The sequence below is a fragment of the Musca domestica genome, unplaced genomic scaffold (genome assembly GCF_030504385.1).
Source record: "Musca domestica strain aabys unplaced genomic scaffold, Musca_domestica.polishedcontigs.V.1.1 36, whole genome shotgun sequence".
Classification (NCBI taxonomy): domain Eukaryota; kingdom Metazoa; phylum Arthropoda; class Insecta; order Diptera; family Muscidae; genus Musca; species Musca domestica.
The window spans coordinates 5,579,017-5,605,577 of NW_026712318.1; the positions used below are offsets into that span (position 1 = coordinate 5,579,017).

At 35.2% G+C, this 26,561-nt stretch overlaps 1 long non-coding RNA gene across 1 annotated transcript in view; it reads right to left on the minus strand.

Moving 5' to 3' along the window:
• Nucleotides 1-4,322: 4,322 nt before the first annotated feature.
• Nucleotides 4,323-26,561, minus strand: part of LOC109611834 (uncharacterized) — a 131,276-nt gene continuing 109,037 nt past the window's right edge. The window contains exon 4 of the long non-coding RNA XR_009342855.1: nucleotides 4,323-4,405. This is a non-coding gene — a long non-coding RNA (uncharacterized LOC109611834). The remainder of the gene's footprint in view (nucleotides 4,406-26,561) is intronic.

Genomic DNA, 26,561 nt, shown 5'->3' on the forward strand with positions numbered 1-26,561 from the left:
TATTGTGTAGTGGTCGTGTGTGTGTGTTCATTGGATATTGAGATAAATTTATGTTGTCCTCCCGCAACAATGTATGATGAGAACAGTAATCTAATTAAAAACAATGCAAATTGACATCACGTTCACAACTCAATCTCGATTGGATATCGCTGTCGTTTAATTATAAGAAATGAAATGGTGACAAAATTGCAATACACAATTTAAATAATAATAATTCTTAATTTTATTTTGCAATCAAAAGGAGACGGGTGAATTTAAATGAAATTGAAAGTAAATAGAAGGAAGGGAGATATTTACAGGCACATACAGGATGGAGCCATACCATACCCACAGCTAAACTCTCCAACCTTTCGATTTCCACTAAATTTGACGGAAGTAGTTCTTTCTGCGGTATAAGACTACTCGTAACTAGAGTTGTGCCATTCTAGTTCAATGGAAGGAACTAGTTCCTTATCTAGTTCCAGGGATTCCGGTCGTTTGTATGAAGACTGCGCGTATGAGTGATATGGAATACATGACACTTATGAAATCATTCATACTTTTAGGAACTGGTGTACTAAACTATAAACGAGATTGGCACATGTTATCACCTTGAAAATGTCTTAATAAAAAATTGGCAATATTATCAAATATTTATACCCTCCAGTTATTAGATACAGCCAAAATAACTCTTTTTTAATTTTATTGAAGGAAAGCAAAAATGTCGGAAATAGCATCATATTTTAGAATAAGTTTAGATTTGTTCGAATCGGTCACTTTTGGCACGAATTATGGCCTTCAAACCGCAAATGAAACCGTCAAACGCTGCCCGAATGTTGCTCTGAGGTATTTTGGCCTATTCCCGGCGAAGCGCTTGCTTGAGCTGACCGATACATTGGTATTTTTAGTGCCAACCTTGATTTCCAAAATACTCCAGACACAATAGTTCACCGGATTGGTATTCGGAGATTTTGTGCGCTGGAAATGAAGCGAGGAACCTCATTTGTAACCATTGTTGGGTGGCGCATGCTGAGTGCGATGGTGCCGAGTACTTTTGGAATGTCCAAGGTCTGCGGTGAAAATCTTTGCTTGCCCAAGGCTTTAATACACCCTCCAGAATTTTTTCGCGATAATATTCGGCATTTATTCTGTTGCCACGGTCGTTTAATAAGAAATATGAAGGTGCACATTTTCAGCTGACCTCTTTGGCAAGTAAACACGATCATTTTGTTTGTAATTTCAACAGCTGTCGGACGAGTGGCTTAGAAATGACCACGATATCATATAACGGTACCCCCCGATATTCGGTATTTGATGATTTTGGCCACATTTCGAATGGAATGGTATGAAAATCCACACAAGGAGTTCGTTGTCAGTACTTTATCTCTTGGAAGAGAATTATCTATATAGGTCCACGATATCGTATATCCCCATATAACGGTACCACCCCTAGATTCGGTATTTTGATAATTTTAACCACATTTTTAATGAAACTGTCTGAAATTCCATACAAGGAGTTCCTTGTGGCACTTTACCCCCCTGAAAGACAATTATCTATATAGGTCCACGATATCGTATAGCCCCCACATAACGGTGCTTTGATGATTTTAGCCATATATTTCAATGGCATTGTCTGAAATACTACACAAGGAGTACTCTGTGAGTACTTTACCCCCTGAAAGAGAATTTTGTATATAAGTCAACGATATCTCATAGCCCCCATATTACGGTACGGCCCGATATTTGGTATTTTGATGATTTAAGCCACATTTGTCAACGGAATTGTCTGAAATTCTAACCAAGAAGTTCTTTGTGAGTACTTTACCTCCTGACTTAGATTTGTCTACATAGGTCCACAATATCGTATATCCCCCCCTATATCGACACTTTCCGATATCGGTATTTTTGAGATTTTAACAGAATTTTTTAATGGATATTATTTTTTTGAAAATTTCCTAATTCGTTCCAAATGGTGGAGGGTATTAAAAGTTCGGCCCGGCAGAACTTCGTGTTTTTATACCCTACACCACAAGGAGGTCAGGGTATTATGTCTTTGTGTATTTGTTTGTAACAGGCAAAAGGAAACGATATAGACCCATAGTTCCTTTTGATGATCTGCATAGAATCACATTCTGAGTCGATTTATGCATGTCCATCCGTCCGTTTGTCCGTCCGTCTGTCCATGTATTTTTGTAAACAAAGTACAGTCCGAAATTATTACCTGATCCAGATGAAATTTTGCACAAATCATTTTTTTGGCCCAAGGACGAACCCTATTGAAATTAGAGATAATCGGTCAAAATTTAGATATAGCTCCCAGATATATCTTCGTTCGATTTGCCTTTTATTGTCCACCAAACGTGTAATATCAGACAGAATTGTATGGACATACAACCAAATTAAGCCTAAAAAATAAGTATGCCAAATTTGATCGAAATCGGTTCAGATATAGCTATAGCTCCCATATATCTTGTTCATCCGATTTGTTATTTAGTCCTCCGCAGCCGTAATATGCACTCTGTAACAACAATATTTGGGGAAATATATGAAATACAGCTCAGAAATACATTTGCTAAATTTTATCGAGATCGGTTCAGATTTGGATATAGCTCCCACATATAACTTCGTCCGATTTACTTTTTACTGTGCACCAAACGTCTAATATTTGTCCAAATGGGATGGAATCTGGCACTTGCGACCGAATTGAGTCTAGAAGCTATCTTATATCTTTGCCAAATTTTATCGAGATCGGTTCAGATTTGGAATTAGCTCCCATATATATCTTTATCCGATTTCAAATTATTGTGCACCAAATGGGCAATACAATTCCGAATTTAAAAGATACAAAGCTTCGGCATATTAGTCCCTTGAACTTTAAATTATAATTATAATCATAGCGTGTGTGATTGAATCTCCCATAAAAGCTTTTAATGTGGAACCTACTAAACAGCAAAGTGGTGGTGGGATTCATAAAGTGGGCCTGCCCGACTTTAAGACTTTTACTCTTTTTTCGGTATTTTGGTGGTTTAAGCGACATTATTCACCGGAAATGTTTTAAATTGGGTATTTGAAGTTCGAAATTCCATGAAATTAATCGGACCACTCCTTCTCGTACCTCCCACACAAAAAGTTAAAATTATAATTAATTATATAATTAAAAGTAAAATTATTCCTAAAAAATTAGGTATCATAGTCCAATTTTCTTAAAATTTTACACACCTACATAATTTGATCTGTATTAGGTGATGCAATGCTTATTTCGCCATTTTCCAAAATTATCACGTCTCAGAGACTTAGTACGAATTGCAAAAAAGAACACCCTGTCTAATGTGCCTCATCAATAGTGAGCTAAATGCGAAATTTGAAATGTCAAGCTATGAAATTGTTGAATTTTAGGACAAAACACAGTTCTTGTACCCTTCTATTGCAAATGTCCAAAAAACATCTCCTACTTTTAGTAAAATTTTGTGCAGCTACTATAATTCAAGATTCTAGTCCTAATCATTAAAAAATTAATATTTTATTATTTAAAGTTTCTCATCTAATCTGTGCATATTCCGCCACATTAGTTTTTATATTTTTTTATTTTAGCAAATTGAAGTCATTTTTGTATCCCTTGTCTTTAATTTGACAAATTAAGAAATGAATAAAACAAAATAAATCTTAATTGTTCTCTAGACTGTTAGCTCGTTCTCACCCACAAAATATGTACACATATACTTTTATCTGTGTAGGTGTGTGTGTGTGCACATCCACCATCCCATACTATGATGCACACTCTTTGTGTTACAATGTAATACCATTAGAGAAGAGAGAGAGAGAGGAGAGAGAGAGAGAGAGAGAGAAGCTGGAAAAGAACATAGAAGCATTGCGACTTGCAACACAACAACAATTTAAAAGTTTTAACTCAAGTTTTTGGCGTGAAATCCATAACAGTTGTATAATTATCATTTGCGAACCCATTGTAGCAATTGACAGAGGAGATGCTGTCGAGTGTTGGCCAAAAACCAACAACGACAAGAACAACAATTAAATCCCCCAAAAAGCAAAAGAGTTAAAAGTTGCCTTGTCTGCTATGGGCGGGCCAAGTGGACCATAGAGATGTGCATCCATTCTACATCTCCATCCCGCCCCGCCCTCACGTCACCACACCCTGGCTCACCCAACAATTATTGTGGTAGTCCTCAGCATCACGTTCTGTTCTGTTTGGTTCTGTTCTGAAAACATTTGCAAAACTATTCAAAAGAACAATAAAGCCAAGCAGACATTACAAAGCTTCCGACATGATTTGGAGACTGAATGGCAAAAGAATTGTGTAACAACACAAACACAAGCACAACTTACGTATATTTTTCCTTTTTCTTCTTTGTCGCATCCTATCCTCCCTCCAGATAGTGTCCTTACACTGAGAAACGAACCGAAATGTCTGAAATAAATGGGAATAAAGGTAGATATGAATAGATGGCTGAATAGATGTAGCTGGAGTTTAGGAGGGGAAGAAGCCTACCAATTTGGGTGGTCATCGGATAATATTGGCGGGTAAAAAGACCATATCTTTTGTGTTGAAAAAATTAAAAATTTTTCATTAAACCGTGAATATTTTAAATCCCGGCGAAATCATAAAGTGATGACAAGGTTACTTCTGATCTTTACATTGATGATAACAACCAACAATCGGATATATAGCAAATATGTGCGATATATATGTCTATCAAAGAAGATATGCTTGAAAGATCTCTTATATGTCGAGAACGGGCTGAAGTGATTTCGACAGTTCTCATTAATTCAGAATGGCCTCTTGGCAGGAAAGAAAAAACGTCTAAAAAAATCGCATAAAAACATCTCTCTAAAGATGAAAATATTGATTTTGTAAAATTTTCTCATATTTTTTCAATTTTGTCATATTTTGGCATATTTTCATTTTGAATTAAACATTTGGTAATATTTTTACAGCTAACAAAACTAATTAGTTGGGATATCAGATATCATATACAGATCGCATTTATGGCCCGATCCTTACAAAATTTTGCATGGGGATAAGATGAGGGTCAGAATAGAAGCCTACTCTTTTTGGAGATGATCGCCATATATTTAGGGGTTGAAATGGACCAAAAAACTGCAAAATTGTCGGCAGGTCGTAATTATCGCCCGATCCTCATGCACATTTGAATGGGGGATACCGGAAATTGCAAAAGCCAAGCAGTTTTGGATGGCCATCCAAAAATATTCAATGTGTGAAATAATTTGCCAACTTTTGTAGACAAAATACGAAAATGTCCATTCCAGTGACTTTTTGGAGAATACACAAATACAGGAAAGACGCACTTCTGACTATTTCGTTAACGTTGATTTCATTGAAGAATATAGTCAAATGTCTGTATCTCATATAGATGCGTTTCAGTCAAAAACCAATAATAAATGTTAATCTTTTGCCACTTCTGAGAGATTATAGGTCTTTGGGAAATATTGATTCCAGATCTAGTCCATTTAAGTGCAACATCTACCAATAAATTGGATATGAGCAAATTAGTTTAAGTAGTTATTTTTCGAAAGTTAGAGAACGAAACCTGATGTTTTTCTTTAATTATTTGTCACAATATCTTGTGGAATTCTTTCGAGTTTCTCGCCTATATAAACTGTATGATTTATTATACTGTTGTAGGGTATTCAACGGTCGGCCCAGCTCGACTGTAGCCTTTGCTTACTTGTTATCCTGTATCTTAAGATGAAAATCGAATAAGCCAACAAAACAATATCCAAGTTTTCATATCTCTTCCATATAGCATCACCTCCTCCATTTATATTCAGCTATATGGCAAAACCAGTAAAGAAAGTCTTAAAGTCGGGCGGGGCCGACTTTAACAACTAAAAGTTTTTCTGGGAGAATTCCATCGTACACGCTATGATTATAATTATAATTTAAAGTTCAAAGGACTAAATATGCCGAAGCATTTGCATTTTTTAAATTCGGACTTGTATTGCCCATTTGGTGCACAATTAATTTGAAATCGGATAAAGATATATATGGGAGCTATATCCAAATCGAAACCGATCTTGATAAAATTTGGCAAAGGTATTTCTGAGCTGTATTTGATATAATTCCCTGAATAACGTTGTTATTGAATAATATATTACGGCTGTGGTTAACAAATACAACAAATCGGATGAACAGTATATATGGGAGCCATATCCGAACCGATCTTCACCAAATTTGACATACTAGCTTCTAGAATTAGTTCGGTCGTATGTGCCAAATTCCCTCCCATTTGGACAAATATTAGACGTTTGGTGCACAATAAAAGGTAAATCGGACGAAATTATATATAGGAGCTATATCCAAATCTTAACCGATCTCGATAAAATTAAGCAAAGGTATTTCTTAGCTGTATTTGATATATTACCCAAATATTGTTGTAACAGAGTGTATGAACTCTGTTACGGCTGCGGAGGATAAAATAACAAATCGGATGAACAAAATATATGGGAGCTATAGCTATATCTGAACCAATTTTCACCAAATTTAAAGTACTTATTTCTAGGATGAATTCAGTCGGATTTGCCAAAATTCAGGTCATTTGGACTGATATTTGCCATTTTGTGCACAATTAACCCGAAATCGGTTGAAGATATATATGGAGCAATATCTAAATTTAAATAGATTTTCACCAATTTCAGTAGTTTTGGTCCTTTGGCCACACAAATATTGTTTGGAAAATTTAATTTCAATTGGATAATAAATGCGACCTGCATTTTGTTCACAAATGGACGGACTGACTGACTGCATAAATCGACGCACAAAGTCATTCTGTGAAGATCATAAAAAGTAATGTTACAAACAAATGCACAAAGGCATATTACCCTTAGCACAATGTGGTGTAGGATACAAGAATGTGTAAAGGGTGTGTAAAAATGTATTTTAAAGGAGGTAAAGCGAGTATCTGATGATAATTACAGTTTCGAAAGTGGACAATATCGGGATAGTATTTCCCGTTACTCTCCAAAAAAAAAGTAATAACTTTGGGAAATAGTTTCTATAAAATGTTAAATTTTTCCAGTAAAATAGGTTTTTTTAAAACTTCGCTCATATAATATATTGAGGTGTGGATAGATACACTCCTTCTGCCACCTTACCGATAAACGGTTATATTTTTGAAAAAAAAGTTAATATATCTGGGGTATGAGAGGCGCATAAAAAATCGATTATTCTTTTTAAAGCATTTTTCCAGAAATGACCATATAATTCGGATTTTTTTCCCATTTTCCTCTACTCGACATTACTGGGCCAGTATAATTGCCCTGCAAGGGTAAAGGGTTATAGGAATGACTAGATAACGTGTTTTATTATTATTTTATAGCAAAAAATAATTGAAGAACTTTCGGTTGAGCTGAGGCGATTTTTTAATTTTAATACGGGTTGCCCTTTAAATTTCATTTGCCAGTGAAATCGGTTGGAGAATGCAGTTAGAGACTTTGAAATCGGCGCTCCAGTTAAATGGGCGCTATACTAGTACATGAACGTACGTAGACACTTTTCAACTTTAAGGTCTGTTATCTGTTGTGAGTTTGAAATACCATTATATATACTTAATGGGGCATACGACGAAAATTTTGAGACGTTTCAAACGGAATGACATGTTGTAGGATATAACCAGTAAGGAAAGCTCAAAAGCAGGGCGGGGCCGACTATATGATACCCCACACCACTATGCATATTTAGTAGAGCTCTCGTAAAAAGGTTTATACAGGGCATTTCAGAGCTCTATGAGATATTTGGTACAAAATCAAAATCTATCTAATTCTATCGTGCATTTTACGAACTATAGCTATCTCTGAACCGGGTTTCTCCAAATTTGACGTATTAGCTTCTAGACTAAAATCGGTCCGATGTACTAAAATTCAGTCCATTTGGACTTATATCGGCCATTTGGTGCACAATTACCCGAAATCGGATGAAGATATATATGGGAGCTATATCCAAATCTGAACCGGTTTCGATAAAATTACAAACAGCTATTTCTGGGCTGTATCTTATATCTGGTACCAAATATCATTCTTGTGGAGTGCATATTACGAATTTGAGAGGCTTAAACACCAAATCGGATAAAACATATAAATGGGAGCTATAGCTGTTTCTGAACCGATTTTCTCCAAATTTGTTGTATTTGCTTTAAGGCTAATCTCGGTCACATGTGCCAAAATTCGGGCCATTTGGGCTGATATTGGCCATTTGGTGGCCAATTAACCCGAAATCGGATGAAGATATATATGGGAGCTATATCCAAATCTAACCCGATTTCGATAAAATTTAAAACAGCTATTTCTGTGCTCCATCTAATACCTGGTACCAAATATCACGGTTGTGGAGTACATAGTAGGAATGTGAGGGACTTGAAGATCAAATCGGATGAAAGATATATATGGGAGCTATAGCTATATCTGAACCGATTTTCTCCAAATTTGATATACTGGCTTCTAGGCCGAACTCGGTTGGGTGTGCCAAAATTCAGGTAATTTGGACTGATAGTGGACATTTGGTGGACATTTAACCCGAAATCGGATGAAGATATATATGGGAGCTATATCTAAATTTGATCCGATTCTCACCAATTTCAATAGGGTTCGTCCTTCGGCCAAAAAAATATTGTTTGGAAAATTTCATCTCAATCGGATAATAAATGCGACCTGCATTTTGTTCACAAGAATACATGGACAGACGGACGGACGGACGGACGGACAGACAGACTGACATGCATAAATCGACTCAGAAAGTGATTCTATGAAGGTTCTCAAAAGTAACTATTGGTATATCTCGTTTCCTTCTCCATGTTACAAACAAATGCCCAAAGACATAATACCTTTACCACTATGTGGTGTAGGGTATAAAAAGGAACCAGTAAAAAAGCATTTAAGATCGGACGGTCAAAAAAAAATATCCGTCGAGAAATACCTTTTAAATGAAACCGTTATATATCAAATCATCAAAATACCGAATAAGGGGAGGTACCGTTATATGTAGGCTATTCGAAGACGTGGTATTGTCATAGACTGTGGTACCCATTAGGGCCTTCGAGTAAAAAACGCCGAATATCAGGAGGTACCATTATACGGAGGCTATTCGAAAACGTGGACCGACATGGTCCATTTAACATGAGTATTTTGAGGTATTACAAATGGAATGACGGAATATACCCTCCAGAGCATGGTGGAGAGTATAATAATTGTTAAAGGAAAACCAATTTTCGTTTAGCTCTGTTTACGTTAACAGAGCTCTGTTATCGGCTATGTAATATATTTGTTCATTGCAGCGTACCTAAAAAATCGGTTCAGTACGGTATGACACTTTTTATGAACTTCAACATTAGATGGGGTATATTATTCAAAAATCATTCTGAACATCCACATAGTATATGTTCTTGATCAGCATAAAATTCTACGTCGATTGTCGAAATATTCATTTATCTGTACCGGTGAATTGAATGTAATAGTTTCTCGTAAAATGAACATTTGCCTCACACAAAAATTCTCACATTTTTAAGCCACTTTTAGTGATCACCCAGATTTTGGGTGATTTTAAGACCCTTTTTTAACTTTGCCAGAAGTGGTTGATATTTCAATATTTTAAAAGCTAAAACATATTTTCGCAAAAAAAAATCCCCATGAAGGTCCAGAGTTTGGAATATTCTCTATATAACTCTAGACCTTTAAATATCAATGTATAAAGGGTCATTGCCACATTTTCCGACAGAATTGGTGGCAACGTTGTGTTTTATCTCACTACCGGTAAACCTAAATTTTAGGTATTTTAACCAATTTTGTTATGTTTTTAATGGTAGAGGATATAGAAGGTTTGAGCAAGCCGAAATCGGCAAAGAACCCTTCCTACTATTAATGTGTTTGTGTAGATCTTTGAAATTTGTATGTTCTCTTCCTAGATTTGTGTAAATCTAGTTCATAGTTCAGTACATTAGTTCCTTAACGTATGAGTGATTTTTAAATACCATATAATTCACATCACTCATACGCACAGTATTTATATAAACGTAACGTCCATGTAACTAGATAAGGATCAAGTCTACATAAATATAATAGGTTCTCAGGCATTGCAAACAGAATGACAAATTTAATATGATAGATATAGAGTTGTGCCCAATCTTGTTTCGAAACATCTCTAAGTGTAGAGAACTCCGTTTATGAAGAGATTTATATTTGCTTAAATCCCTTAATTCCATCTCACTCACAGATATACTCGTAGCATCTTACTTGATGAAGATTTTAACCGAATGATACACATGTTTATTTATTTTCCCTATGCAAATTGCAAACTTTCGTGTGTGTCTGTGTGTCTTTAGAACCATTGTTCAAACAAAACTTGCATTCCGAGACAACAGACCGACGGTTTAAAAATTTCTGGTATAACACAAAAAACGTCTTAAATTGATAGGAGAGAATTGTCACTGTCCTGGTAGCAAATGGAGAGACCCATTGATCACATTTCTTAGTTTTTAAGTATGACTTCTAGCTCGCCACCTTGAAAAGGAAATAATATGGTCACTTCTAGACTTCTAGCTCGCCACCTTGGTGGTATGAAATAGTATGATCGCATTTATACGACAGTCCTGTAATTTCCCATGTCTCGAATCATACAATGTGTCGTAGACCAGTCACCTTAAATTCTCAATCTGAAACTTCAAAATAATGGCTATTTGTTTAGAAAATGTATCCAAAAACTTCACAATTATCCGAAACTTTCAAACGCACTCGATCAATAAATCAAATTCATATTTAATGCCGCTGGAGGTAATGTACAAAATTAATATAACTCCTTCCCATTCCTCCAATTGGTGAAAGTATGCAGCTCATGATCATTCATGACCCCGATCCTATATTGCATTCAGACATATGTCCTGAAATGCATGGATTTTGGGCTGATATTACGCATTTAGTGTACAAGAAATGTTAAATCGGATGATGATATGTATGACATCGGATGATTTGATCCCAACTTGGTACATCGTAATATTATTATCAGTCTTAGATCGAGTTCGGAGATGGGCAATATCGGTCCACTACTTCTGGTACCTGTACCACAAAAATTAAAAATTTCCCAATATTTCTATCAACACAAGATCAGCTGTGAAGATGTAATATTTCGGACCACTCCTTCTGATACCTTCCCTAAAACGGGCCAACATTTTGAACAATTATTTTTCTCATAAAATGAGAATAAATATTCCTTTCGAATGTCACACATCCCAAAAATTTTAGATAAAACAAGATCTATTGTGAAGATGAGATATATCGGTCAACCTTCTGGTACCTAACCCACAAAGGGGTTAACATTTTGAATAACATTTCACACATTTCACATATGTTTATTTACACAAAATCTGGCATGAAAAATATGGAAATAGACCATAGATGGTGTGTCAAAAATTGCGACGTATATGACATACTTTTCCGACGCATGTATGATGCGTAAACCTAGACAAATAACAAAGTTGTTGAATATTTGTCAACCTTTTGTTAATTTGTTAATGATCACATGTTTATCATCTGAAAAATCGTTCCATACATTTCATAAACAGCATATCAGCAATGAAAATCTGAAATGAAAACACAACTGTGAAGTTTTGAAAAAAAAATATAAAGAAAAAATAATTATTTTATATTTTTATAGAACAAAAATCCAGCCTCAAGTTTTAAGCTCACTGATGTAACATTGTCAGATTTGGAAGATTAACACATGGAGACTATCATCATTATGATAAGACAGTCGAAAACCTAAAAAAATGACAAACGGACCATCTCTGATACCGACCCACCCCATTCCGATACCTCCGCCACAAAGGGTCACAGTGTCTCTCGAAATAAGCATGTGAAGAATTATAATCTTCGCACGTTCCAATATCACTACTGACGTAACATTTGTTGTGAATATGAAAGTTATTGATTCACCCCTGCTACCTACCCCACAAAGAGTTACAATATCAGTAACTATATCTCTCATATCCTGTGGAACATACAAATCAGCTATTCTCTTCGAACTTGGTATTTCTAAAACCGCTCTCAACTAGAGATATGATATGTGAATATGGCCCACTTCTTGTGGTATATATTTGTGCTTTGATCAAATACGAAATTAACAATAATGGTCCGTAACCGTCACCATAAAGGGTCAAGAGTTTGAATAATTACAACGCAAAGTTGAGGGTATAAATAGATAAATGACTACTTCGGTGGCTTCCATATTCCTCCAAAGCTGCATTAACAGGGTGAGATAAAAAAACTGCAACAAAGTCAAACGCCATAATATTTACATTGTTATACCCACCACCTTGGAAAGGAGTGTATATTAACTTTGTCATTCCATTTGTAACATCCCTAAATATTCGTCGCAGGCCCCATAAAGTAAGTATATTCATAATCAGCATAAAATTCTAAGCCGATTTAACGACGTCCGTCGTTTTGTCTCTCTGTTGAAATCACCCCCATATAGCGGTACCTCCCGATATTCGGTATTTTGATGGTTTTTGTCACATTTTTTCACGGATTTGTCTAAAAACTGGTTTTTGTAGGTCAAAATGGGTTCCAGCTCCGGTGGCGAAACATTGAAAGTATAGGTCAACTTTTTTGTATAGCTCTCAACGGTACCTTCCGATACACGGTATTTTGATGATTTCTGGCACAATTTCCTACGAATATGTTAAAAAATTGGTATAATGGGTTCCAATGTTTCCTTTATCATAAGGTGGAGGGTACTAAAAGTTCGGCCCGGCCGAACTTAATGTTTTTTTACTTTTTTATACCCAACACCACAAGGTGGTCAGGGTATTATGTCATTGTGCATTTGTTTGTAACAGGCAAAAGGAAACGAAATAGACCCATAGTTCCTTTTGATGATCTGCATAGAATCACATTCTGAGTCGATTTATGCATGTCCGTCCGTCTGTCCATGTATTTTTTGTAAACAAAGTACAGTTCGCATTTATTGCCCTATCCAGATGAAATTTTGCAAAAATCATTTGTTTGGCCTAACGACGAACCCTATTGAAATTGGAGATAATCGGTTAAAATTTAGATATAGCTCCCATATATATCTTCGCCCGATTTGCTTTTATTGTGCACCAAACCTGTAATATAAGTCCGAATAGCATGGAATTTTGCACGTACGATCAGATTGGACATGAAAATAAGTATGCCAAATTTGATCGAAATCGGTTCAGATATAGCTATAGCTCCATATATATTGTTCATCCGATTTGTTATTTTTGTCCTCCGCAGCCGTAATATGCACTCTGTAACAACAATATTTGGGGAAATATATCAAATGCAGCTCAGAAATACTTTTGCTAAATTTTATCGAGATCGGTTCAGATTTGGATATAGTTCCCATATATAACTTCGTCCGATTTACATTTTATTGTGCACTAAACGTCTAATATCTGCCCAATTTGGATGAAATTGAGTCTAGAAGCTAGTATGCCAAATTTGGTGAAGATCGGTTCAGATATAGCTATAGCTCCCATATATACTCTTCATCCGATTTGTCATATTTGTTACCCACAACCGTAATATGCACTCCGTAACAACGATATTCAGGGAAATATATCAAATACAGCTCAGAAATATCTTTGGCAAATTTTATCGAGATCGGTTCCGATTTGGATATAGCTCCCATATACATTTTTAACCGATTTCACATTAATTGTGCACCAATGGGCAATACAAGTCCGAAATTAAAAGAAACAAATGCTTCGGGATATTTAGTCCTTTGAACTTTAAATTATAATAATAATCATAGCGGGTATGATTGAATGGAATGAATGCACAACTCTACTAAATTAGCAAAGTGGTGTAGGGTATCATAAAGTCGCCCCGTCCGACTTTCAGACTTTCTTTACTGGTTTTTTATGTTATTGAATGAAAGCAAAAATGTTGGAAATAGCATCAAATGTTAGAATAAGTTTAGAATTGTTCGAATTGCCAACGAAACCGTCACACGCTGCCCGAATGTTGCTCTGTGGTATTTTGGCCCATTCCCGGCGAAGTGCTTGCGTGAGGTGATCGACACTTTGGTATTTTTTAGTGCCAACCTTGCTTTCTAAAATACTACAGACACAATAGTCCAACGGATTGGTATCCGGAAATTTTGGTGGCCATTGTGCGAGGAAATGAAGCGAGGAACCTCTCTTTGTAACCATTCTCAGGTGGCGTGTGCTGATTCCTGTTGGAATGTCCAAGGTCTGCGGTCAAAATGTGTGCGTGTCCGAGGCGTTAATACACCTTCCGAATATTTTCGCAATAATATTCGGCATTTAATATGATGCCACGGTCGATTAATACGACTGGAGAGCGACCATCGGCTGTTATGGCGGCCCACACAATCACCATGGCCGGTGCTTGAGTTCTGGTGGCCAACCGAAGGTGCACATTTTCAGTTGACCTCTTTGGCAAGTAAACACGATCGTTTTGTTTGGTTGCAAACTGTTGGACAACGAATGTTTTCTCATCGGAGACGAAGAAAACCAAATTCGGCAGTTCACCACTTTCGGCCAAGCGAAGCCACTCTTTAGTTCTTTTGAGTATATTTTATTTTTGTTGCGGTGTAAGTTCTTTTTTTTTGGAATTTGAATGGCTCATTTTTCAATATTTGCCGAATGGAATATTGCGATATATTCAGCTCACGAGCTATTTTTCGGCCACTGGGATGCTGGATTTCGATCGAGTCGCTTCTTTACTTTTCAAACCATATCTGCTGATGTTGCTGTTTTCTTCCGTCCACTTCCTTGACGTTGGGGCTACGCTACCAGTATCACAGTAACGAGCGATGATACGAGACAAAAAAAAATTATTCACATTTAAATTCTGGAGTGCTCTAACGATAGCCACTTGTGGTTTTCCAGCCAATTATAAAGAAATCACACTATCACGCTTGAATTCCATCACGAATAATTTTATTTCTGGAAAATTCTCACCAAAATGCTTTTGTACGCTTGTAAACAATATAATGAGCTGTCACTGGAATAATTTTAACAGCTGTCGGACGAGTGGCTTAGAAATGACAGCAGTCTGAAGTTTGTTTCCGTTTTTTCATTTCACCCTGTAATTCGACGAAGAGCTTTAAATTTTGCATAGTAGTTTGAATTGTACCTAGGATGATTGGGATAAAAAAAAAAATTATCTCGCTCCAGGTTTTCGTAAAGCCCCCATATCAAAGTTTCTCTCGATATTCGGTATTTGGATAATTTTATCTACATTTTTGTTCAGATTTGTTATAAATTTGTCATTTGTAGTTTGGAATGGTTTCTACATCTCAGGACAGGACATTTTGCCATATAACGATACCGATATTCGTTATTTTGGTATTTATGGCCATATATATTTCGAAGGTATCGATTCAAGTTTGGTGTTTACATCTTGCAATAGATAAAAATCCCGGTTGCAGAACCTCGTCCTTATATGTTTACGCATTGTTATAGCATACAGTTATTAAATTGACCACATTCGAATATTGAATCCCGGTACTTTTATTTTTAGGATTGTTTTATTTTACTCATGATGGAGGGTATTCAAAGTTCGGTTCGAACGTAACGTTTTATGTAGCTTAGCTTATTGTTGTCACTGTGTGCGTTGGTTTTTGTTTTGTTGTTATTCCTGTTGTGGTTGTTGCTTTCGTAATTTTTTTATCCTTGTAGGTTTATTTGTTGTTCAGCAACACTTTGTTTTTTGTCTTTGTTTTTTTGCTGTCGGTTTACAGTAAGTAAATCCCCATTGTCATTTGCAGTTTAAATTAAGTAAAAATTTCTATAGACTCATAAGCTATTGTTTACTGTACTTTTTCATATGTGCCAGTGTGTGAGTGTTTGTGTGTGTTTGTGTGGAGCGCTATTGCTGCTGGCTGTTGTTGTTTTCCACTTGACGTTTGAGAATGCATTGTAGTTGGAGTGTAAGTGACAGTTGATAGCCATATAGTACATAGAAGCTTTCATATTCACAATAACAAGCTCCCCCAAACCCTGTAAAAGTTATCCCAGTAAAGCATGTTTTTCATGTGCGTATTCCGGCGAACAAAATGTGTTCAAAAAAATGTGTGGCTGCTTTTTTTTTTTTCCTAAAATATCATCATTAATAATTTAATGAGAATATTTCGTTGAAAAAAGAAAAACATCCCAAACATGCGTGAGTTGTAGAAACATATAGGTATAATATTAAACAAGTAAAAAAAAACATTAAGTTCGGCCGGGCCAAACTTTTAATACCCTCCACCTTAGGGTAAAAGAAACATTAGAAGAAATGTGGCAAAAACCATTAAAATGCCGAATATCGGGAGGTACCGTTATATGGGGGCTACACCAAAACGTGGACCCATAATTACAATGTTTCGCTACACAAACTAGGACCCATTAGGACCCACAAATACCAATTTTTAGATAAATCAGTGAAAAAATGTTGCAAAAACCATCAAAATACCGAATATCGAGATGCACCGTTATATGGGGGCTATATCAAATCATTTACCATGCATGCAATGTTTCGCCACCGAAGCTGGAACCCATTATGACCAACAAATACCAATGTGGCAAAAAATGTGGCAAAAATCATCAAATTACCGAATATCGGGAGGTACCGTTATATGGGGGCTATACCAAAACGTGGACCTATAATTACAATGTTTCGCTACACAAACTAGGACCCATTATGACCCACAAATACCAATTTTTAAACAAATCAGTGAAAAAATGTGTCAAAAACCATAAAAATACCGAATATCGGGAGGTACTGTTATATGGGGGCTATACCAAAACATGGACCCTTACATGCAATGTTTCGCCACCGGAGCTGGAAACCATTATGACCCACAAATACCAATTTTTAGACAAATCCGTGAAAAAATGTGGCAAAAAAAACTAAAATACCGAATATCGGGAGGTACCTTTATATGGGGGCTATACCACAACGTGGACCTATACACGCTCAGGGACCCGTTATGACATACAACTACCAATTTCCAGACAAATCCGTGAAAAAATGTGGCATAAATCATCAAAATACCGAATATCTGGAGGTACCGTTATATGGGGACTATACCAGAACGTGGACCGATATGTCTCATTTTCAATACCAACCATCCTAGACACAATGCAAATAGCTCTGCTAAATTTTGACGCTCTACGTCAAATAATGTGTTTATGCTGATTATGAATATATATACTTTATGGGGTCTAAGACGAATATTTAAGGATGTTAAAAACGGAATGACAAAGTTAATATACCCTCCTTTCCAAGGTGGATGGTATAAAAAACGCACTTAAAACTGTCGGTCTATCAATACAAATTCGAAGAACTTGATATTGTGGGTATGATCAACCTACGCATATCTGCATATCGATTAAGCAGAATGAAGGGTCAAGGCATCAGATAAAGTGAACTCATAACTCCAAACTTTGTACCTGTCCTGACTTTAGTATTATTTTACAATGTGGCAAAGGGCAACATTTTTGCAGAAAATTTGCTTAGATTGTCCTAAGTTAGCCTATATAGAAAATTTCGGCAGTGTCGACTTTTTTCTTTTTCATTTTTTAATGATTGAAGTAACACCGCTAAAAACAGAGGGCAGTAAAGAGACAGAGAAAACAAGTAAAAAAGTATCGGTCGGCTTTGTCGACAGATGCATACCCTCAGCCAATGTTCGATTATTTAAAAATATTTTGACTCCAGTTATGATTATTCAAATGCTTAACCCCTTATGCAGTAGGTTCCGTAGAAATGGGCAAATAATGGCGATTTCGTATCGGAGCTAAATAAATATGATATAAATATTGCGACGTGCTAGGTTTGGACTGTGTTAAGTTGATCGAAATATTAGGATGTAGCAAGTTTTGAACGGAATCGAATGTAAATTTCGCTTTTTATGAGATTCAAGGATATTCGAAATTTTGAGCACTTTGTGGGGGAGGTACCAGAAGAAGTAGACCGATTTATACCATCTTCACAACGGATCTTTTGTTAGTGAAAATAATGGGATGAGTGAAATATAAAGAGAACCTGATGCTTATTTCGGACTTTATAAACGTTTTGGTTATTCAAAACTTTGAAACTTTGTGGGGAAGGTACCAGAATAAATGGTTCGATCTCTATTTCGAACTTTTGTGGGGGAGGTACCAGACAGAGTGAACCGATATATTCCATCTTAACACTGGATCTTGGAAAATATTGGGAAGTGTGAAATTTTAAGGCAATCGGATTCTTAAATCACATTTTATAAGACTTATAATTATTCAAAAATTTTACCTTTTGTGGGGAAGGTACTTGATGGAGTGAACCGATATTATCCATTTTTGCACCTTACCTAGAACTGACGCATATATTAGTATTTGCAAAGTTGGAGCAAACCCGGATTATTGCATCTCTTTCTGTTCAGATTTTTTTTTTTTTTTTTTTGAAAATTTCGACCTAGTTTGTGGGAAGTACCAGAAAGAGTGGACCGATATATTCAATCTTAGCACCAGACTTTAGGTTAATATAAATATTGAGATGTGTGAAATTTGAAGACAATAGGACTTTTACATTAAATTTTATGAGAGTTGTAATTAATCAAAATTTTGACCATCTGTGGGGGAGGTACTTGATGGAGTGGACCGATATTGTCAATTTTCGTACCTGACCTAGCACTGACGCAAATATTAGGATTTTCAAAGTTGGAGCAAAAATCGGACTATCGTTTCTCTATCTGTGCAAAAATATATTTTTGGAATATTTCGACCTTTTTTCGGGGAGGTACCAGAAGGAGTTTACCTATATTGCCCATTTCCGAACTCGATCTAAGTTTGGAAAAAATATTGCGATGTACCAAGTTTGAACCAAATCGGGTACTCCCTTCGAGAGTTATCGTGCGCACCAGCCAGCCAGACAGACAGACGGACGGACATCGCTAGATCAACTCCAAATGTTCTGAAACGGATTTTGTCCAAAGAGACCTACGGTCTAAAACCGTTATTTCGACTAGGCACGTTTTGACCGTATCAACTTGTATATACCCTCCGTAGCCATATGGCTGAGGGTATAATTACTGAATGGTACTGTATTAGGTTGTGGGGTGAAGGAAGAGAGCTGAAATCCTGCAACTTGATATAGAAACCACTGTTGGTGTCAGTGATTAAGATGCGGAGGTGGATTTGAAAATGTCTACTACAATTGTACAGAAAGTACAAAATAGTACAAATATAATTTTACAAATTCATTTCCAGATTTCGTTGAAAGTGGAAAAATAAAATGTGTTCGGTACATCAAATACATGAAATCGTTCGGATATATATATGGGAGCTATATCCAAATCTGAACCGATTTCAATATAATTTGGCAAATGTATGTTCGTTTCAAATTCCCTCACACGCTCCAAATTTCATTGAAATCACAAATACACAGCGTGTTTAATGCATCATGTACATGAAATCGGCCGAAAATATGTATGAGAGCTATATCCAAATCTGAACCGATTTTCATATAATTTGGCAAATTTATTTTTGTTTCAAATTCCGCTACACATTCTAAATTTGGAGACCGTATTTGTAATCGGTCAATATATATGTGCGTGTAAAATTTAAATGTTTTGGAGTTGCTTCCGATTATGATGCTATATCTCCAGGTCTAAGTGGAATTTCAAAAATTTATATGGCCTATGTTACTTTCAGGCGATGTTGTAGTATACTTGGACATTTTCAGGAAAATCTGTTTAGCGGTTTTCGAGTCCAAAAATTACAAACAAACAATCAAACATGCCAACTTTTCCTCTTTTATAGATGTAGATAGAAGATGAATTCCCGGCCTTTAGACATGATTTATACTCTTGACGTCTTGTAGGACCCATTGTGGAATTTTATGACAAATAAATTTGCAGAGTATTTAGACTTGCTACGATCCCGGTTAAAGGTAGTTTTTAAACATATTTTATAACAGGACCAAAAATCCCCCCTTTATTTAATTTTCCATCGAAAATTTTCACGTATTTTTATCTGCAATATTGATGAATCCTCAATATACCTAAAATACAGGTATTCCGAGGAATCTTAATCCGGGGGGACTTTCCTTTTCAATGTAGGTACCTTGCAATGTAAACGTTGTAATTGTTGAAAAACAAGTAAAAAGCAGAATAGTTCGACTGGACCGAGTACTCTCGGAAGTAACTTATAAAATTCCAAAACAAAATTCCGTTGAAAAATGACCACAGGGTGGTCAGGGTATTATGTCTTTGTGCATTTGTTTGTAACAGGCAAAAGGAAACGAGATAGACCCATAGTTCCTTTTGATGATCTGCATAGAATCACATTCTGAGTCGATGTATGCATGTCCGTCCGTCGGACAGTACGCCAGTCCTTCCGTCCGTCCGTCTGTCCGTCTGTCCATGTATTTTTGTAAACAAAGTACATTTCGCATTTATTGCCCTCCAGATGACATTTGGCACAAATCATTTGTTTGGCCCAAGGACGAACCCTATTGGAATTGGAGATAATCGGTCAAAATTTAGATATAGCTCCGATATATATCTTCGTTCGATTTGCCTTTTATTGTGCACCAAACGTGTAATATCAGCCCGAATAGAATGGAATTTCGCACATAAAACCAAATTTGGCCTGAAAATAAGTATGACAAATGTGATCGAAATCGGTTCAGATATAGCTATAACTCCCATATATAACTTCGTCCGATTTACACTTTATTGTGCACCAAACGTCTAATATTTGCCCAAATGGGATGAAATTTGGCACTTACGACCGAATTGAGTCTAGAAGGTAGTATGTCAAATTTGGTTAAAATATTTGAATATAGCTATAGCTCCCATATATATTGTTCATCCGATTTGTTATATTTGTTAATCACACCCGTAATATGCACTCCGTAACAACGACATTCAGGGAAATATATGTAATACAGCTCAGAAATATCTTCGCCAAATTTTATCGAGATCGGTTCAGATTTGGATATAGCTCCCATATATATCTTTATATGATTCATGATGATCAAATGGGCAATACAAGTCCGAATTTAAAAAAATACAAATGCTTCGGTGTATTTAGCCTTTTGAACTTTAAATTATAATTATAATCATAGCGTGTATGATTGAATTCTCCCATAAAAACTTTTAATTGTTATGTGGAGCTCTACTAAATTAGCAAAGTGGTGTAGGGTATCATATAGTCGGCCCCGCCCGACTTTAAGACGTTTTTTTACTGGTTTAATGGTGTATTTTACTCCAAACATCAAGCTTGATATAATAATGTTGACAATTTTTTCTAAAATCATCACAATACCGTACCGTTGTATGGGAGCTATATGAAAACGTAGACCCATATAGCCGTATTTTATACCAGAGAACTCTAAATATCAAATTTTAAATAATTCCATTGAAAATCATCAAAATACCGAATATGGGGAGGCACTGTTATATGCGGGCTATGAGAAGGCGAATATCTGTACAGGAAATTTTCTGTCAGAGGAGGTAGTTCCCACTACAAGCTCCAAATAACAAATTTTACACAAATCCGGTGAAAAGTGTGGCACAAGTCGTCAGAATACGAATATCTGGAGGTATAGTTATATGGGGACTATACCAAATCTTGGACCTATATGGACAGTTCTATACAAGGATGTTTCCTACATACTAGGAAAACAAAGTAGCAATTAACAGCAAAATCCGTTCAAATTCAAGTCAAAACATCCCACTTCATTCCATTCGGAAGCTAGATGATGATTTAGTCGCACAGCTTTCAGAAAATATTTGAAATTAGGAGAATGACCAGTGCTTGAGCCCATCCACCCCAAATAGCATCTCTTTGAATGTTTTTGGCGCCCAATTTCAAATCAAAATTCCTATATACTGGATTCTATCAAACCTTAAATTGTATAAAATTAAAATAATTATGTTCTATGCCAGCAATCAAGCGCGACGTAATCACTGTTAAATTGTTGTGTGTGTGTGTGTGTATGTGTTTTTGTACCTTAGTTAAGTGTGAAAAGTTCATATCTACACCACATATCACACACTCAACCACGAAAATGGTTGGAATTCATTCTCAGCCAGCAAGAAAACAAAAAATCCAACATTCCTTCATTTATAAAAGTCTTCCGGAATGCCCAATGCAAATTTAAAAGTAAATTCTACAAAAAAAAAATGAAAAAACCCGAAAAGAGCAACAGCGGTAGTCGGTTTGCATTTAATTGCTAAAGTTTTTTAATTAAATTATTTTAGCTGTGAGTTCTCGTCGCCTTTATCCAAATGTGGTATTTTTTAGGAAACTACATAACCTCAGATAAGGGAATGAGCAGCAGCAGCGGTAGCAGCTATAAAAGTGCCATCTCATTTGCCTCGAGTATTTAATGTTGGCATAGAAGAAAATGGGAGGACATATAAAGCCTTCCATTTTTCTGGTATGAAATGCTGTTTTTTTATTATTTAGTTTCATATATATATTGCGGCTTTTGCGGGAATAATGAAGTTTTTAACTCCCGTAAGAAGAGCATCATTTTAATGTTTTCGCAAGAAATACTAGAAAATATTTTGGTGTTTAATTGTTAGCACTCGGCATATAATTAGAGTAAAAAGTTGCGAAATATGTTTATGATCAAATATTATTGGGTGATTATGTAGGGTTTTTTTTGGGAGTGCTGTGATGTGTAACCAAGTCACGGATTTCTTGAATCACTTCTGACTTACGATTGACATGTCAATCTTTTCTTTTGGTCAGGAATTCTCTAAAAATATTCTTATACAATTCACGATATATGTAGAACTAGCAAGTACCCGTTTTTTTCCCAGCGAAGAGCCCACCTTAAAATTTAGATTCGTTCCAAGAGCTCTTTTTAGACATTTTTATGCCCTCCACCATACTATTTGCATACATATTTATTTTGCCAGTAGACAGGTTAAGTTCATAAATGGGCCATATAGATCCACGTTTTCATATAGCCACCATATAACGGTACCTCCGATATGCGTTATTCTGATGCTTTCAGCGACATTATTTGCCGGAATTGTTTCATATTTTGTATTTGAAGTTCGTAATGAATACTACAGCCTAAGACAGAAAATTATCTGTGCATGTCCACGTCTTTGTATAGGCCTCATACAACGGTACCTCCTTATATTCGGTATTTTGATGATTTTAGGAATATTATTTACGGGAATTGTTTCAAATTACGTATTTAGAGTTCGTAATAGGAACTACAGTCTGTGACAGAAAAATGTCTATGGAGGTCCAGGTCTTCGTATAGCCCCCATACAACGGTACATTCCGATATAAGGTATTTTGATGATTTTAGCGACATTATACACCGGAATTGTTTCAAATTTGGTATTTGAAGCTCGTCGTGGATACAACAGCCTATGACAGAAAATTGTCTGTGCAGGTTCACGTTTTGGTATGGCCCCCATATCATGATACCTCCCTATATTCGGTATTTTGATGATTTTAGCTACATTATTCACCGATTTTTTCAAGTTTCGCATTTGAATATTATGATAAAAGTTGCCTATGCAGGTCCACGTCGTCGCATTTTGAACGGTCTTTATTTTTTGAAAATTGCCAAATTCGTTTAAAATGGTGTAGGGTATTCAGGTTCGGCCTGGCCAAACTTACAGCTTTTTTACTTGTTTTTTTTTTTTAAATTTCCATCTTTTGTGGCGGAGATACTGGAGGAATTGCCCATCTCCTAACTCGATATAAGTTTGATAATAATATTACTATGTACCATGATGTGCGCTTTTTTGCCTTAGAAACTTAATTAAATCATATAACCTGGCTGACTGCTTCTTGAATAATCAATCAGGACAAGGATATCAAATGACACAAAAACCTATTGTTTGACACCTATTAATTATTTTTTTGCGCAGCATTTTTCACATGTGGGCATAATTCGACAAAAGGCAAAAAGTAAACTAAATAAAATACTAAGAATTAATTAATTTCCCCCGTTGTTATTATTTGTCATTATTCCAGTTAAAAATAGAAAAAACTGAAATACAGCATTGAACTTAATTTATTATTTTTTATACGATTTTTTCTTATAAAGGTTATTAATTTTTACGAGAATTTTGATTGAGTATTATCTTAACAAGTAAAAAAAGCTGTAAGTTCGGCCGGGCCGAGATTTGAATGTTTGTCATAAGCCGTTACCATATTCAAATTCGAAACTTGAAATAAACAGTGAATAATGTAGCTAAAATCTTCAAAATACCGTATATAGGGAGGTACCGTTAAATCGGAGCTATACGAAGACCAGAACCTGCATAGATAATTTTCTGTCTTAGATTGTAGTATCCATTTCGAACTTCGAATATTTAATTTAAAACAATTCCGGTGAATAATGTCGCTAAAATTATCAAAATATCGAATATCGGGAGGTACCGTTATATGGGAAACAATTCCGATTAATATTGTCGCAAAAATCATCAAAATACCGAATATCGGGAGGTAACGTTGTATGGGGGCTATAACAAAACGTGGGCCTACATGGCCCATTTTCAATACCAAAAGTTCTGCAGATATAATAGACATTTGAGTAAATTTTGTATCAACTTACCTCATTTCGTTCGGAAGCTAGAGTGATTTCCACAGACGGATAGACGGACTGACATTTTTAAATCGACATAGAATTCTATGCACGTATCTTCAACTGATGGTCCTTGAAAAAATATGTTTTAAATAATCCACGATCCTTGAAAAACTATTATTTAAAAAATCCACGTTTCTTCAACTGATGGCCCTTGAAAAACCATTCTTCAAAAAATCCACATTTCTTCAACTGATGGTCCTTGAAAAAATATTCTTTAAGAAATTCACGTTTCTTCAACTGATGGTCCTTAAAAAAATATTCCTTAAAAAATCCACGTTTCTTCAACTGATGGTCTTTGAAAAAATATTCTTTAAAAAATTCACGTTTCTTCAACTGATGGTCCTTAAAAAAATATTCCTTAAAAAATCCACGTTTCTTCAACTGATGGTCCTTGAAAAAATATTCTTTAAAAAATCCACGTTTCTTCAACTGATGGCCCTTAAAAAAATATTCTTTAAAAAAACCATCTGATGTTCCTTGAAAAAATATTCTTTAAAAAATCCACGTTTCTTCAACTGATGGTCTTTGAAAAAATATTCTTTAAAAAATCCAAGCATTTTCAACTGATGGTCCTTGAAAAAATATTCTGTAAAAAATCCACGTATCTTAAACTGATGGTCCTTGAAAAAATATTCTTTAAAAAATCCAAGCATCTTCAACTGATGGTCCTTGAAAAAATATTCTTTAAAAAGATCCACGTATCTGCAACTGATGGTCCTTGAAAAAATATTCTTTAAAAAATCCAAGCATCTTCAATTGATGGTCCTTGAAAAAATATTCTTTAAAAAATCCACGTTTCTTCAACTGATGGTCCTTGAAAAAATATTCTTTAAAAAATCCACGTTTCTTCAACTGATGGTCCTTAAAAAAATATTCTTTAAAAAATCCACGTTTCTTCAACTGATGGTCCTTGAAAAAATATTCTTTCAAAAATCCACGTTTCTTGGTCTTTTGGTCTTTGAAAAAATATTATTTAAAAAATGCATGTTTTTTGGTCTTTAAAAAAATATTCTTTAAAAAATCCACGTTTTTTGATCTTTGTAAAAATATTCTTTAAAAAATTCACGTATCTTCAACTGATGGTCCTTGAAAAAATATTCTTTAAAAAATTCACGTATCTTCAACTGATGGTCCCTGAAAAAATATTCTTTAAAAAATCCACAATTTCTTCAACTGATGGTCCTTGAAAATATATTCTTTAAAAAATCCACGTTTTTTGGTCTTTGAAAAAATATTCTATAAAAAATCCACGTTTTTTGGTCTTTGAAAAAATATTCTTTAAAAAATCCACGTTTGTTGGTCTTTGAAAAAATATTCTTTAAAAAATCCACGTTTTTTGGTCCTTGAAAAAATATTCATTAAAAAAATGCACGTATCTTCAACTGATGGTCGTTGAAAAAATATTCTTTTAAAAATCCACCTTTCTTGGTCTTTTGGTCCTTAAAAAATATTATTTAAAAAATCAACGTTTCTTGGATTCTTGAAAAAATGTTCTTTAAAAAATCCACGTTTGTCCGACAAAAAAAATATCAGACTTTAAATACCTGAATTTTTCATTATTCAAAATTCCATTTATGAAGATTTAATGCGGAACCATTTTAAAAGTCTCAACACATACGGAGAATTGAATCAGCATATGGAAATGACATTGAATGTCATTCATAGCGCAAAGATAAATACTTTGTGGGATCTAAAATTTATATTTCGAGGTGTTACAAGGGAATGACCAACTTAATATACCCTCCGTACCATGGTGGAGGGTATAAGAAGAAAAAAATGAAATACAGCATTTAACTTAAATATTGGGGTTATTTTATTCATTTTTATTTTCAATACGATTTTTGTAATAAAAATTATGCGTTTTATGACAATTTAGATTCAATATTGTCTTGAAAATAAGTAAGCTATTCAAGCAGATGATTTGTTAAAGTAAGCATGTTTTATATTGTACATCAATCTATTTAGGCTTTCAT